The following is a 17,088-nucleotide window of genomic DNA, read 5'->3' as shown; positions in this document are numbered from 1 at the left end:
GCTGGCTGTCACCCGATCTCAGACGTCCACTCCTCCTTCTCTGCCCATTCCCAGCCTGGTCTCTCCTTTCCTACGGGAACTCGAGGAGGCGGGGCTGCGCGAGCCACCGGCGGAGGAAGGTGACTCCCAATTGCGTTTGGAGAATGGTGTTTGGCGGCGGGGGGATTGTTGGTACGTGCCTCCCCCCCTCCGTAAGCAGGTTCTCGAGGCCTGTCATGATGCCCGCTCAGCTGGACATTTTGGCTTCCTAAAAACTCTGCATTTGGCCCGCCGTCAATTTTGGTGGCGCGCGATGCGCAAGGACATTGAGACGTATATTAAAGGTTGCTCTGTTTGTGCGGAAGCCAAGAACGTTCCGGGAAAACCCCATGGTCTGTTGAAACCTCTCCCGGTGGCCTCCCGCCCCTGGGAAGTCATCTCCATGGATTTTATTACGGATTTGCCAGAAAGTCATGGCAACACGGTCTTGTGGGTGGTGGTGGACTTATTTTCTAAACAAGCCCATTTCATCCCATGTGCTTCCATCCCCTCCGCTCCTAAGTTAGCGCGTCTGTTCATTCAGCATATTTATCGTCTACACTCCACCCCCGTTAAGGTGGTCTCCGACCGCGGGCCCCAATTCATTTCAAAGTTCTGGAAAGCTTTTCTAGGTTTGTTGGGGGCCGCCCCGGCGGTTGCCGCCCCCTACCACGTTCAAAGTGACGGTGAGTCAGAGAGAACGAACAGAACCCTGGAGCAGTATTTACGTTGTTACACTAACTACCACCAAGACAATTGGTGCGAGCTAATTCCGTTTGCAGAATACGTCTATAATAATGCGGTTCATAGCAGTACAAAAAAGACCCCCTTCGAAATTGTGTCTGGTCGGTCCTTCCCTCCGTTGCCGCAACTACCTGCGGAAGCATTGGATCCTCCGGAGTTTCAGCAATGGATTTCATCTCTGGCCGAGGGGTGGAAAATGGTCCAGACTGCCTTACAGCAGGCTAAAGACTCCCAAAAACTTCAAGCGGATAAGCACCGCTCGGATTTCCCTTTGCGTGTGGGCGCCTGGGTGTATTTGTCTACCAAAAATCTCAGAGACGTGCATAAATTTTCAAAACTAGGCAAAAGATTCGTGGGACCTTTTCAGATTACTAAAGTGATTAATGATGTCACTGCCCGATTGGACTTGCCTAATTCTCTAAGTAATATCCATCCTGTCTTCCATTCCAGTTTACTCAAGGAGGCTCCCGTTTCCGATGCCTGGCACGACCCGCCGGAGAGACCCCCACCGACTATTATTGATGGCCACAAGCATTACGAAATTGACGCCATCCTGGACTCTCGCTTTAATCGCAAACGCTTACAATATTTAGTCTCTTGGGTGGGGTATTCCTCTGGGTATAATCAATGGGTTTATTCCGAAAATATTGACGCCCCCGCCCTCATTTCTGCTTTCCATCGCACCTTTCCGCACAAACCTGGGGGGGAGAAGTCTTTTTTAAGGGAGGCAGAGTGTAAAGGATTCAGTGGTGTTGATGAGCGGGTCAGCCACCTGGCCTTGACTACATTCCACAACCCGGGCGATGGGCCAGCTTCTGCGGCGGAGACCTTATCTCTGCGAGGGAGATGAGACCTACGTTCCCATGGGAAACCGGGAGGGGGATGGGATGGACAGAGTTATAACCTGTGCTTCTGGCGGGAGATATTATTCCTGCCACGGCGTGTATGTGAGCTTTCTAGGATGTCTGAATAAACGGTCTTTTACACCCAAAAAGCCTTTTATTTCTGCTTCTATGGAATTCCTTACACACGGAGTGGGTGAGTGCTTTTTCCACTGAGCCCATAGTCACATCGGTCACTCTTTCCCTCCCAGGGTCTCAGACCCCTACCCATGCCGAGGCCCTCATTGACTCGGGTTGCTCGAGATGCCTGATCCACCCTGATTTGGTGGCAGCATTAGGACTTGGACTCATTAAACTGAAACGGCCACTCCAGTTCGAGCAGATGGATGGTATCGCACTGTGGGGGGCTCTCCACCCACAAGGCGGAGCAAGTGGTCGTATCATTTGCAGGGCACAGCGAGCAACGGCAGTTCGTAGTGGCCAAGTTGGGCAGCTACCCCCTAGTGTTAGGCATGCCTTGGTTATCTCACCATGATCTGGACAGGTGGTTGGAACATGTCATTCACCTCCCCACCCCTCCTGATGGGGCCCTGCCCAATCTCACGGCTCCCACCCACCCCATTCCAGTGATGGCAGTTGGCTTTTGATGGGTTCCTTGATGGTGCCACAGTCTCGCGCCTCTGCCCCCCCGGGGCCCTCCCGTGATCTTGCTAAGGCCTTTGACGAGGGAGAGTGCGACCGCTTGCCACCCCAACACAGCACCGACTACTCAATCGAACTGGTCCCAGGGGCCCAACTTCCCAAGGGGAAACTGTATCATATGAGCCCCCGTGAACTGGCGGCACTGCGGGAGTTAGTCACCAAAAACCTGGCAAAGTTCATTAGAACTTTCAAGTCTCACATGGGGGCCCCCATCCTTTTCCGCAAGAAGGACAGCTCCCTCCACCTCTGTACAGACTACAGAGACCTAAATGCAGTGTCCCTGAACAATAAATACCCCCTTCCCTTGATCAAAGACTTGTTGGGACAATGGTAAGGTGTTCACCAAACTGGATTTGTGAGAGGCAAATTTTTGGGTCCACATTGCTGAGGGACAGGAACACCTCACTGCTTTCAATACCCATCTAGGCCAGTCTGAGTACCTCATGATGCCATTCGGCCTCAGTGAGGACCCCGGCATGTTCATGAACGTCATCAACGAGGTCCTCCATGACTTGCTGTTTAAGAGAGTTGTTGTTTATTTGGATGATGTGTTGATCTATTCTGAGAACGTCCAGGCGCACATCAAGCTGGTTCGGGAGGTGCTGTGCCGCCTCATACGACACGAACTCTATGCCAAGCTTTCTAAATGTGAGATCCACCAGGGACGGGTGGACACTTTGGGCTACCACATCTCGGGGCGGGGGATTGAGATGGACCCGAGCAAGGTTCAGGCAGTTGTAGACTGGCTGGCCCTGCGCACACGTAGGCAACTACAGTCCTTTTTGGGATTTGCGAACTTCTACAGGGACTTCATCCCTGACTTCACCAGGGTAGCCCTTCCCCTCACTGACCTTCTCCACACCAAAAGCACTGGGCCCAGTGGGGCCAGGCCACGGTCACCCCTTGCCTGGACAGCAGAGTGCCAGGGGGTGTTCCAGGCACTCAAGGGGATTTTCACCTCGGAACTGGTGTTGGTGCATGTGGACCCAGGCAAACCATTTATTCTACATGTCAATGCTTCGGATTTTGCTTTGGGGGCTGCTTTACTTCAGCCAGGGGAGGACGGGAAGCTACATGCTTGTGCGTACTTGTCCCATAAGTTTTCCGGCCCGGAACTAAATTGGACAGTGGGTGACAAGGAAACCTGGCGACCTGGAGACATTGGTTGGAGGAGGCCCAGCACCACTCCGAGGTATGGACTGACCATAAGAACCTGGCCTACCTCAAAACGCCCAGCAAGCTCATCGCCAAACAACTCCAGTGGGCTGACTTTTTTGCTAGGTTTAATTTCACCCTTCTTCCCAGGGAGGAGCAACAGTCTGGCAGACGCCCTATCCCGGCTCCCGGACTCTGCATCGGCCGAGCTGTGTCCCATTGGCAGAGTCTTCTTCCCCACCCAACTTGGCCTCTAGGCAGTTACTTGTAGCCGGGCGCAGCAGCCAGGCACCGCCTCCAATCCCCCACCCATTTCACTGCGTTTGGAAGTGGAACTTCGCAGCCTCGCGTCTTCTATACCCGAGGGGGAGCGGGCGGCGGGTGACCTCTCGGAGCAAGGGAACCTCTGGTGGATAGGGGACAAGGTCTATGTCCCAGCCGGTCTGCGTGCGAAGGTGCTGGCGGGTTGTCACGATGCCAAGTCGGCGGGCCTCTGCGGTTTTGTCAAGACCTTGCACTTGGTCAGGCGGCAGTTCTGGTGGCCCTCCCTCCACAAGGATGTGGCGGGTTATGTCACTGGCTGCCCTGTGTGTGTCTCGGCCAAGCATGTCCTGGGTTGCTTGCCTGGGCTGTTACACCCTCTACCTAGCCCCGAGGCCCCTTGGCAGACCATCTCAATTATGGACTTGCCCATGAGTAAGGGGGAAATGGTTGTTTGGGTGGTAGTGGATTTGTTCTCCAAGAAGGCCCACTTCGTCCCCTGTGGGGGAATCCCCACTGCTCAGAAATTGGCCCGGCTCTTCCTCACGCACGTGTATAGGCCCCAGAAGGTCATCTCAGATCAGGGCCTCCAATTCGTCTCCAGGTTCTGGTGGGAGTTTATGAAGCTACTGGGGGTTGAACTGGGGTTGTCTTCCACCTATCAGACGGGTAAATGGAGAGGGTGAATGCATGGACGTAGGTAAGGGGGGGTTCTCGGGTTTGAACCCCCCCATTCATATCTGAAGCTCCGCCCACCCGTTTGTGAGTTTTTAAAACATTTTAGTGCATTTTCGGTTTTTGGCCTGCAGGGGGCGCATTGTTTGGGCTAGCAGCACCAAACTTTCAGGGATTGTTTGGGGGACTCTCCTGATGATACTACCCAGGTTTGGTGAAGTTTGGTTCAGGGGGTCCAAAGTTATGGGGGTGACCCATCCTCCATTGTTTCCTGAGGGAGATAATAGAAGATGGGGGCTACACTTTGAGGGTCCATAACTTTGGACCCCCTGAACCAAACTTCACCAAACCTGGGAGGTATTATCAGGAGAGTCTCTTATTGATACCACCCAGGTTTTGTGGTCTAGGGGGTCCAAAGCTATGGACTCCCAAAGGGAGTGACCCATCCTCCATTGTTTCCAATGGGAGCGAATAGGAGATGGGGACTACACGTTTGAGGGTCCATAACTTTGGACCCCCTGAACCAAACTTCACCAAATCTTGGTGGTATCATTAGAAGAGACTCCTAAAGATACTCTGAAAGTTTGGTGCTTCTAGATTAACAATTGCACCCCTGACAGCAGGCACCCCCCAAATTTCCCCAGATTCTCCTTTTAAATCCACCCCCTTCAGCATGGATTTAAAGGGAGAATCTGAGGTCCTCAGTTTAGAAGAAGAAGAAGAGTTTGGATTTATATCCCGCCTTTCTCTCCTATAGGGAGACCTCAAAGGTGGCTTTACAATTCTCCTTTTGCCTCCTTGCCTCCCAGCCAACAAGCACCCTGTGAGGTGGGTGGGTCTGAGAGAGCTCCGAAAAGCTGTGACTAGCCCAAGGTCTTAACCACTACGCCACATTGAAAATGATGCTGTTTCAGGGTGGGAGATAATCCACCCCAAAACAGCATCACTTTCAATGTTGTTTAACTAGGGACCCCAGATTCTCCCTTTAAGGTGGATTTAAAAGGAGAATTTCGGCTCTCTAGTTTAAACACCATTGAAAGTTATGCTGTTTGGGGGTGGATTCCAGCATCACAGCGGCTGCCCAAGGGGGCGCAAAACTCAGATTTTGCACCAGGCTCCATTTTCCCTCTATGTCTCTGCCCAGAAGGGAGGGGCAGGGTAGGGCAGGGCAGGGCAGGGAAGTCAGCCATTCCCGACCTCGGAGAGCTGCTTTTATAAGCGCTAGGCCAGGGGCAGGGCTTAGGGAGGCGTGGACATGCCCTAGGGCAGGGGTAGGGAACCTGCGGCTCTCCAGATGTTCCGGAACTACAATTCCCACCAGCCTCTGTCAGCATGGCCAATTGGTAGGGGCTGATGGGAATTGTAGTTCCTGAACATCTGGAGAGCCGCAGGTTCCCTACCCCTGCCCTAGGGTGTGGCCACACCCCTGAACCCCCCCATAAAAAATCTATATCTACGTCCCTGGGTGAATGGGATTCTGGAACAGTACCTGGTGTGCTACATTAACCAACACAACGATAATTGGGCTGACCTACTCCCTTTTGCCAAATTCGCATACAACAATGCTGTCCATACTATTACCAGGCAAAGTCCCTTCAGGGTGGTGCATGGCCAGGACAATAGCCCATTTCCCCTAGAGGGCGCTATTCCGGATGGGCCAGCTGACCTGCAGGAGTGCACTGCGCCTCTACGCGCCACCTGGTGGATTGTATAGGACACGTTAGCTAAAGCTAAGGTGGATTACAAACATTTTACAGACTGCAAACAGCGACTAGTCATTTATGCAGTGGATGATCAGGCATATCTTTCCACTAAAAACTTAAGGGGGTCCCAGGGACCAGGAAACTGGTGCCAAGTTTATCGGGCCCTTTTGCGTCTCCTGTGTGGTCAATCTGGTAGCTGTAGAACTTGACCTTCCAAAAAACGTTAAGTTTGTTCACCCTGTCTTTCATGTTAGCCTGTTAAAGAAAGCTGCCCCTCCGGACGCTTGGCACCCTGACCTCCTCCCAGCTGAGCTGTATGAGGTGAATGGCAAATTGCACCAGGAAATTAGCGGTATCATTGATTCCCGGTTGCACAGAGGTCGGCTACAGTATTTGGTACAGTGGAAGGACCTCCCCTCTGGGTTCAATAAGTGGTGGGCAGCCGTCATGTGTAGGCGCCGTTTCACCATGCCCATCCGGACAGGTAAGGTGAAGGGTGGTCTCAGAGGGAGCTGGATATCAGGACTGCAACTCCCAACATGCACCGGTTCCCACCTTTTTCCAAAAAGTGTGGGAAAACAAACTGAGAAGCTACATTCCACCAGAGCTTCAGAACCAATGGGAGACCAGGAGCTGGGAGGAGGGGAAAAGCTGATTGGTTGCTGTCTGTTTTTGTAAATAGTTTAAATACTGGAATTCCAGCACCTTGTATCTAGGGCAACATAAATCAATTAAGTTCTTCTTTTTAAAGCTGCTTTGTTTGAGTGTGTTCAGCCTTACATTTCCTAATGTTTAGGTGGAAGCTCTTTTCCTGCACTTTCAATCCATTACTCCGTGTCCTAGTCTCTGAGGCAGCAGAAAACAAGCCTGCTCCCTCTTCGACACAGCATTCCTTCAAATATTTCAACATAGCTATCATGTCCCCTGTAAGGTTGTGATTTAGTTGACAGGTTGGTTTGGCCTTGGAGGAGATTCTTCAGCTGCGTTGGGCTGACCGCCCAGTATTATTCTTATCGGTTACTGACCTTGCTTTCTGTCTGTGTGAAACTGCCTCTGTCGTGTGGGAATGAGTAATTGTTTGTGTCCAGTTCTTGGCAGGAAGGAGAGACCTATAAGTGGTTGCCTGGCGAAGGGGCTGTTAGATTCTGCATTCCCTGTAGTGTGATCATGAAAGCCAGCTAATAAATGAACTGTTAAAATTACTTTTGGTCTGGACCTTGCTGATTCCTTACATTAAGCAGAATCTCACCATTTCTCCGGAGTAACGTTGGACTGTCACTATACGTTACCTGTCCTTGCTGAACTCTGATGTCTTCTGGCATGCAGAAGTTGGAATTTAAGGGACCGATGAATTCAGAGTATGAGGATGCACTGGTAGCCCCCAAAGAGGGTTCCGTCTCCTCTCTCCCTACATCTGCTCCTCTACTAGAGCCCGCGGACTCCGTTTCCTTGGTTGCTCTTTCTAGGCCTCGGCACAGCCGAAGCATGGCTTTCCTCCAGTTGCAGGAGCAAGTGGATGAAGCCACCCTGATGGCTAGGCGCACGGTGTCCACCAAATGTCTCGAGGTGCACCGAGGGCTCAGCGACCCCGGAGGTGCGGTGTCAATGGATCAGGCTCCGCCTGAGAGACACATCACCACTCGCCAACAGGTGGATTATAAACTGGTGATGCGAATGGTTACCGAGGAGATTGGCCTGTTGACTATTCATGGCGATACTCGAGAGTCGATAGAGAGATTCCTGGATTGGTACCTCGAGGAACCCCCTCCGCCAGACCAGTGGCAAAGCACCGGTGCTCGACCCAAGACTACCACCCATGATGCTGCGCTCCAGGAATCCCTGGACTTCAAGTTGCCCGATTTGGGACCCGCTACGGCAGGTCCTGATGTGGAGAGGGAAGAAGAGGGTTTCTACGATCTGAGACAATCTGAGGATTTGGTGTGACCCCGTAGGGAACCAGATCCCTCTCTCCCACCTGTGCAGCTTGAAGCCCTCGAAAAAGCTAAACGTAAATGGCAGGAGGCACGTGAAGCCCTCATTGAGGACTGGCTTCGGCAGAAGCTCAGGTTCGAGGAGGAGTTGGAAAGAGAAAAAAGAGCTCTCCAACTAAAATTTCAACAGGATCGTGAACAACAGGAAAGGGATTTCTTACAAGCGGCTAAACAGTCCAAGCAGGTTCTCTTTCGCCAAAGAGAAAGTCTGCGGGCGCTTTGCGCTCAGGGTGATGTGGATTCAGCTATGCAAAAGGCTGAACGCCTACAGCTACAGCGCGAAAGGGAAGACTTGGATAGACAATGAAAAGCCCTTGCCCGGAGGGAACGGGAACTTATCGCGCTAGAGGAGTGAGAAAGGGGCGTCCTCCTACTCTCCCCGCGACTCGTCCTCCACCCTTGCCAGCGATGGCGCTAGCGGTTCGGGCCATTCCTCGAGCACCGCCTATTCTTCCGCCACCGGCCCTCCAACCACTGCCGGCGGCTGCCCCACCTGTCCCTGCTCAAGCACCAGTACCAGGCTGAGGGTACCCCAGGCCTCCTATCCCGGCTCGGTTTGATGGCACAGCTTCCAAGTTACCGTATTTTATTCTGCAACTGGATGCCCATATGCAGGAATTCGACGATTTGTATCGTTCGGAGAGGGAAAAGGTCAGAGACACTGGTTCCGTGCTTGATGGGGAGGCTGCTGAATGGTTCGTGGAACTGTTTGAATTGGAAGCTGATGAGTTGAATTCCGTGGCTGAACTTCTCCAGGGTCTTCGCCTCCACTTCGAAGATAGGGATGTGACCGACAAGGCAATGAAGACCCTCAAAACCATCAAGCAGGGCAATCGCCCATTTGCAGACTTCACTCGACAATTCCATGCCGCGGCCAGCAAGATTCCGGATTGGCCTGATCGCATGAAATGTGAATACTTTTTTGAGGCTGTTGATCCAGAAATCCGTAAGTGGGCTGTCATGCACCGAGAACCACGTATGGTTGCAGAATGGATCGAGGTTGGAAGTACTATTTTGACTCGTCTGGTGCGTTCTGAAGTGACACCGACGAAGCCACAACCAGCCAAACCAGTCGGAACTCCTGGCAAAAAACTGGCTAGCGGAACATCATTGCCCGAAACCACCTTGGAACGTCGCCACCGTCTAGGTCTCTGTTTGTATTGCGAGGAGTTGGGGCATCTTGCTGCTTCCTGTCCGAAGAAACCAAAGGCGGCCGTTTCTTCCTCTCCGCACAAGCCTGCTGCCAAGACCCCCCATAAGCCAGTGTCAAAGGCCCCTCAGGGAGTTTCGAAAGCTTTAGTGGATGAGGATCAAGCAGATCCTGAGATCAAGGAGGAACCCATTGATGCCTTGAGCTTCTCTTCTGCTCCTTCTGAGGATGTGCCTTCTCCAGACATGGTGAGTGAAGGTAGTCCCCCTATAACAATGATGACCGCCTTGTCTAACCCGGCCAAAAACACGAGCATCCTTGCGCGAGCCCTGGTAGATTCCGGGTGCTCCCATTGCCTTATGCGACTCCAAGTAGCTGAACAGCTAGGACTCAATCGTGTACTCTTGGCCAAACCCATTCCATTTACCCAAATGGATGGTAGTCCGTTGGGGGGAGAGGGCCCTGCACGCTTCAGAACTGAGCCGGTGCTGCTGCGTTGTGCCGAACACTGGGATAGACGCAGTTTCATCTTTGCACCAGTGGCCAAACACCCCATAGTCCTCAGGATGCCATGGTTGGTGAACCACAAGCCCACGATACGCTGGGGCGAACGCATTATTCGATTCACTGAACCTCCGTGCAGAGATCACATGCAGGAAGGTGATTCTCCAGACGAATCCTGCCAGCCCTCTACCCCCTCAGGTGGTGAGGTCTCTTCCCCCAACCCCAATCTGGCTGGGGTTCCTAAGAACTATTGGGATTTGTCCAAGGTTTTTGAGGAAGAGGAATGTGACCAATTGCCCCCACATAGAGACACTGACTGTAAAATTACATTGGTTCCCGGCGCTAAGTTACCCAAAGGTAGAATTTATCGCATGAGCCCCACTGAACAGAAAGAGCTCCGTGCATTCCTGGATAAAAATCTGGCTCGTGGATTTATTCGCAGAGCTACCAAAAGTACATACTCTGCTCCTGTGTTGTTTGTGAAGAAAAAAGACGGTTCTCTACGATTATGTACTGACTATAGAGGGTTAAATGCTGTCTCTGTATCCAACAAATATCCTTTGCCCTTGATCAAGGATCTCCTGGATGCTTTGGGATCCAGGTGTATTTTCACAAAACTGGACTTACGGGAAGCCTATTACAGAGTGCGCATTGCTGAAGGTTTTGAACATCTTACTGCCTTCAACACTAAATTTGGCCAATATGAATATCTTGTAATGCCATTCGGGTTAAATGGGGCCCCGGGAGCTTTCATGTCCCTGATAAATGAAGTACTTCAAGATCTGTTGTTCAAAGGTGTAGTCGTTTATTTGGATGATGTGCTTATATACTTGCAATCTGAGGAGGAGCACATTCGCCTGGTCCGGACTGTATTACAACGTCTCCTCGATAATTCTCTGTTTGTGAAACTTTCCAAATGTGCCTTCCATCAAAGCAAAATGGACTATCTAGGTTACTGGATCTCAGCTGATGGGTTGGAAATGGATCCGGCTAAAGTAACTGCAGTATTAAATTGGCCCGTTCCAACCACACGTAAAGAATTGCAATCGTTTTTGGGATTCGCTAATTTCTACCGTGACTTCATTCCCCAGTTTGCTGAGATAGCCTTGCCTCTCACTGATTTACTCTGCACCAAGGGCCAGGGTCCTTTGGCCGTAAAGCCAGCGGCACGTCTCACTTGGGCCCCCGCCTGCTAACACTCCTTTCAATGCCTCAAAACGGCTTTCGCTACAGAACCCGTTCTAAAACACCCTAATCCAGCCTTGCCTTTCGTGGTGCACGTTGATGCCTCTGATAAAGCTTTGGGGGCTTCCCTCCTCCAGAAAAATAAAAATAATAAACTGGTTCCGTGTGCTTATTTATTGAAAAAACTGTCCGGACCTGAGTTAAACTGGACATTTGGGTGCTGTGTGGTTTCCGGGCTGTATGGCAGTGTTCTAGCAGCATTCTCTCCTGACGTTTCGCCTGCATCTGTGGTTGGCATCTTCAGAGGATCATGAAGATTCGCCAGCCACAGATGCAGGTTTCGCCAGCCACAGATGCAGGCGAAACGTCAGGAGAGAATGCTGCTAGAACACGGCCATACAGCCCGGAAACCACACAGCACCCAAGTGATTCCGGCCGTGAAAGCCTTCGACAATACATTAAACTGGACAGTTGGTGACAAGGAAACTGCAGCCATTAAAGAGGCTCTTACCACCTGGCGCCATTGGCTAGAGGGGGCCACCCACCCTTTCCAAGTGTGGTCGGATCATAAGAACTTGACAGCCCTACCTACTCCCACCAAAATGTCAGCCAAACAGTTGCGTTGGGCTGATTTCTTTTCCAGGTTTTCTTTCTCTGTTCATTTTTTCCCTGGAAAAAGCAACAAGTTGGCGGACGCACTCTCCCGCCTCCCCAAGGGGGCGGAATCGCCCCACGCGTTACTTCCCCACGCGACCGTGTTGTCTCCACACACACTGGGCTGGCTCGTAACTCCACTTCCCAAACGTCTGAAGCTCTGATCCACCTCTTCGGCTTGGTTCTCTCCCCGACATTGTTTCGCCCTTCCTACAACAACTTCGAGAGGCGGGGCACCAGACCGTCCCTCCTGAGGACACTGACTCTCTGCTCCAATTAAGGGATGGGGTTTGGCGGAGGGGGGAATGCTGGTATGTTCTGCCTTTGTTACGTAAACAGGTCCTGCTCGCTGGTCATGATGCCAAGCAAGTGGGACATTTTGGATTTTTAAAAACGCTTCATCTTCTACGGCGTCAATTCTGGTGGCGTACTATGTGCAAGGACATTGAGACATATGTTAAGGGCTGTGCTACCTGTGCTAATCCTAATCCTGGGAACCCCCATGGGCTGTTGCAACCAATTCGGCCTGCCTCCCGTCCCTGACAAATCATTTCCATAGATTTCATCACCGACCTCCCGGAGAGCCATGGCAATACTGTTTTGTGGGTAGTCGTAGACTTGTTTTCCAAACAGGCACATTTTATTCCTTGTCCCACAATTCCATCTGCTCCCAAATTGGCTAAATTGTTCCTTCAACATATCTATCATTTGCTCTCCTGATAAGATAATTTCAGACCGAGGGCCCCAGTTCGTGTCAAAATTCTGGAAGGCATTTTTGGGACTATTGGGAACTACCCCACCGGTTGCTGCTCCGTACCACATGCAAAGTGATGGTCAGTCGGAATGGACCAACCGTACATTGGAACAATATTTGCGTTGTTATACAAACTACCATCAAAACAATTGGTTTGAGTTATTGCCATTTGCTGAATATGCCTATAATAACGCCGTTCATAGCAGCACCAATAAAGCCCCTTTTGAAGTGGTGACAGGGCAATCCTTCCCCCCGTTCCCTCTCCTCAACGATCAGTCTCTACAACCTCCGGAGTTTAAAGACTGGATCCAAACCTTGACGGAGGGATGGAAGTCGGTGACTTCAGGCCTATCCCATGCTCAGGAAGCCCAGAAAACACAGGCTGGTAAACATAGAGTTGATTTTCCTTTGCAAGTGGGGGAGTGGGTCTACTTGTCGACCAAAAACCTGAGAGATGTGCATAAATACTCAAAGCTTGGAAAGAAGTTCATAGCCTTTTCAGATTAAGCAAGTGATTAATAATGTAACTGCTCGTCTTGATTTGCCTAATTCATTAAGCAACATTCACCCTGTGTTTCATTCTAGCTTACTCAAATGGCCTCCAGATTCTGATGTCTGGCACGACCCTCTGGAGAAACCCTCGCCAGTGATTATTGACAGCCACAAGCACTATGAGATTGATGCTATTCTGGACTCTTGCTATTCCCGCAATCGCTTGCAGTATTTGGTGTCATGGGTGGGGTACCCCTCTGGGCATAATCAGTGGATCTATTCTGATAATGTTGTTGCTCCCTCTTTGATTTCTGCTTTTCTTAAAACATTTCCTCTCAAGCCAGGAGGGGAAGGGGCATTCGTTGGGGAGGCAGAGTGTAAGGTTGTGATTTAGTTGACAGGTTGGTTTGGCCTTGGAGGAGTTTCTTCAGCTGCGTTGGGCTGACCGCCCAGTATTATTCTTATCGTTTACTGACCTTGCTTTCTGTCTGTGTGAAACTGCCTCTGTCATGTGGGAATGAGTAATTGTTTGTGTCCAGTTCTTGGTGGGAAGGAGAGACCTATAAGTGGTCGCCCGGCGAAGGGGGGGTTAGATTCTGCATTCCCTGTAGTGTGATCATGAAAGCCAGCTAATAAATGAACTGTTAAAGTTACTTTTGGTCTGGACCTTGCTGATCCCTTAACCTTCACTTGTCCGAACTAAACATCCCCAGTTTCCTAAGCCTCCCGTCGTAGGACATGGATTCCAGACCTTTTAGTATTTTGGTTGCCCTCCTCTGGATACATTCCAGCGTGTCAATATCCTTCGTAAATTAACAAAACTAAACATAATATTCTAGGTGAGGTCTGACCAATGCAGAGTAGAGTGGTACAATTACTTCCCTTGATGTAGACACTATACTCTTATTGATGCATCCCAGAATTGCATTGGCTTTCCTGGCTGCCATGTCGCACTGCGGACTCATGTTCAGTTTGTGGTCTACTAAGACTACCAGATCCCTTTCACATATAGTGTTGTCAAGCCAGGTGTCACTCAACCTATATCTGTGCATTTCATTTTTTTCTGCCTAAGTGTAAAATCTTACATTTACCTCTGTTGAAATTCATGTTGTTAGTTTTGGTCCAGCTCTTTAATCCGTTCAGGTCATTTTGAGTCCTGCCCCTGTCCTCCAGGGAATTACCTACCCCTCCTAATTTGGTATCATCTGCAAATTTCATTCATGTGTTCTCTGTTCCATCATCTAAATTATTGATAAAAATATTGAATAGCACTGGGCCCAGGACAGAACCCTGTGGCACCCCACTAGTCACTTCTCTCCAGGATGAAGATGAGCCATTGATGTTCAGCTCTTTAATCCGTTCAGCTCTTCGTGTTCGGGCAGTCAACCGATTACAAATCCATCTAACAGTTGAATTGTCTAGTCCACACATTTCTAGCTTCCTGGAAAGAATTTCAAGGGGCACCTTGTCAAAGGCCTTATTAAAATCTAGGTATGCTACAGCCACAGCATTCTCTTCATCTACCAAGTTTGTCACTCTATCAAAAAGGGCATCGGCATGAAGGGGGTGGGGGAGGGAAAAGTTTCCATAAGAGCAGCTGTTTAGTCAGGTTTTTATTTGTCTTTTAGGTAGGATTTGGGGTTGGCTTAAGGAAGAAACCTTGTTTTAGTGACTAAACAGGGATTCTGGTCAGGAATACGCACAGGTTCTATGGCCAGGATCCCTATGGCACAGGTTCTATGGCCAGGACCCCTTTGGCACAGGTGCTATGGCCAGGACCCCTGTGGCACAGGCTCTATGGCCAGGATCCCTATGGCACAGGTTCTATGGCCAGGATCCCTATGGCACAGGTGCTATGGCCAGGATCCCTATGGCACAGGTGCTATGGCCAAGAAAGAGCAACCTTGAACCTGGGCAGAATCCTGTCAGTTGTGAAATTAGATTCCAGGCAAACCTACTCATCTGAGGGAATCTGCCTGGGGAAAGGGGAATCAAATCACCACTTAGGGCTTAGTTACCATCACTGAACCTGGAGTTGCCACCTCTAGGTCTGGAAGTACCTGGAGAGTTGGGGGTGGAACCTGGGAGGGTGGGGTTTAGGGAGGGGAAGGTCTTCCATCAGGCATAATGCCATGCAGCCCACCTTAAGCAGTCATTTTCTCCAAGAGAAAGAGGAAAGATGATTTACATAAGCAAATAAAGAATAAGCAACTTAGTCTGGAAATTAGACGAGTTCTGATTCCGGGATATCCCCCCCCCCCCCGAGGCTGGCAACCCTAACAGAGTCAGCTGCAAAGCAATTACTCTTTTTGAAGACAACTTGTAACCTTTGTTGTTCATCTCTACCTGTGACTTTTCTGTCTAGTCAAATATTTAGGAAATAGTGGTTTCCATTTTAATGCAAAGGTGTGCAGGCACCAGGTCATCACGGTCCCATGGGGTGATGTCACATCACAACGTTTACTAGGCAGACTATGTTTATGGGGTGGTCTGTCATTGCCTTCCCCAGTCATCTGTACTTTACCCCCAGCAAGCTGGGTACTGAGCTCAGAAGGAGAATAAGCAACCTTGAGCCAGCTATCTGAATCCAACTTCTGTAGAGTTCGGAAGGCCATATAGCCAACCACTCTGCGCCTCAGGGCTCTTGGTTTCTGTTTCCCTCACAAATAATTCCTGCCATGGTCTAGTTGGCACATTCTCAGAGAGCATGTAGCGTACACGCTACCAACCCTTTAATCAGAGCTTATGTCCCTCCTTTTCACCTGACTGGGCAGCTAGAGAGCTCAGATCCAGGACCTATATCCTTTAAACCCCCCCCCCCCGTTTCACCCCACACCAAATGGCCACTACTGTTTCTACAGTACCTGCATGAGGAAGTAGGGCAGCATCTCCGTCGATCCGTCGAAATGGGCCTTCAGACACCGACGCTGATGTAAGGCTTGTGGCCGTTGCGGCCCAGGCGGGGCCGGGGGGCCAGGCTGCCCCAGCTGCCCGGGTGGCACGTCGCTGGGGGGCATGGGCACTGGCTGCCCCATCTGGAGGTGGCGGCCGTGGTGGGTCCTGACGATCCCGCTCAGCCACCTTGGTTCGGGCCAAAAGGAGTTCCAGGTTGCGCCATAGGAAGTGTATCTCCTGCCGCATCTTGTCTTGCTCCCGCTGCCACGGATCTGTACCTCGCTCAAGGGCCCCCACCCCTGCCTGGACCTGGGCTCGCAACCACTCGCTTTGCGCCGCTGGGTCGCACTCCAAGTAAATGTCCTGATCCATGGGTTGCGCGAGCCAAGTGGACTCATGCCGCCCAGCCACCTTGGCCCCCCAGGATGGCCGCCGAGAGGAGGCCCAAGAGTAGGGCGATTCCATACTCACCTCACAGTTGGTGCCTCGCACAGAACCAAAGTGAGGATCGTGTCGGTCAGGGACTGGGGCATCTCCTCCTTGTCCCCTAAGTCCGGGTCGCGGGGCATCTCTTCCTTGTCTGGGACTTGCCCCGTTCCCCCATCAGGTTCGCCAGTGAGGGGCCCGCCTGTCGTTCCAACCGTGTCAGCCACGGATCTGAGTGCGGGACAAACTGGGAGATCCTGCTTAGTGTCAGACTCTTGAATGTGGAAATAACAGAGACCGTAGGAAAGTCCTAAAGCAGTTTATTCCAGGTAATACGAAGAGTAACAATGTAAAGCAGGATCTGAGCTAGAGAGCTCAGATCCAGGACCTATATCCTTTAACACCCCCCCTCCGTTTCACCCCACACCAAATCGCTACTACTGTTTCTACTACAATTACACTACAGAGCTTCAAAGAACCTGGGAACCTTTCACACCTCTTTGAAGGTGGGCTGGCACCAGGAGTTTGCCAAGGAAGGGAAGAGGGAAACAGGGAAACATTTGCAATTCACACACAGCAAGACATCAAGGCACTGACAGGCATATTCCTGACAAAGATATTGTGCGTGTGGGGGTGTGTGTGTGTGTAAATCCTGATTAAAGGATCAGGGTATCCATTTTACACTTAATTCGTTATTGGCTTGCATTATGGTGTAGTTATTTCTTATTGAAGGAATGCAACACATGGGAAGGGGCCGGGAGCTTGGGAACACAAAACAGCCTGCTTCTCACTGGAAACAGGAGATCATGTTCCCAACCACAGAGGAATGCTATATTTTACCAGACTAGTTTTCCTATATTTTGCATTTAATGGATCAGGAACAATTAAGGTTAATGATAACGATTTTAGCAATACGGTTACAGCCTATTGTTGACTT

Source organism: Sphaerodactylus townsendi, linkage group LG11 (genome assembly GCF_021028975.2).
Source record: "Sphaerodactylus townsendi isolate TG3544 linkage group LG11, MPM_Stown_v2.3, whole genome shotgun sequence".
NCBI lineage: Eukaryota > Metazoa > Chordata > Lepidosauria > Squamata > Sphaerodactylidae > Sphaerodactylus > Sphaerodactylus townsendi.
Note: the sequence above shows the minus strand (reverse complement) of the source record.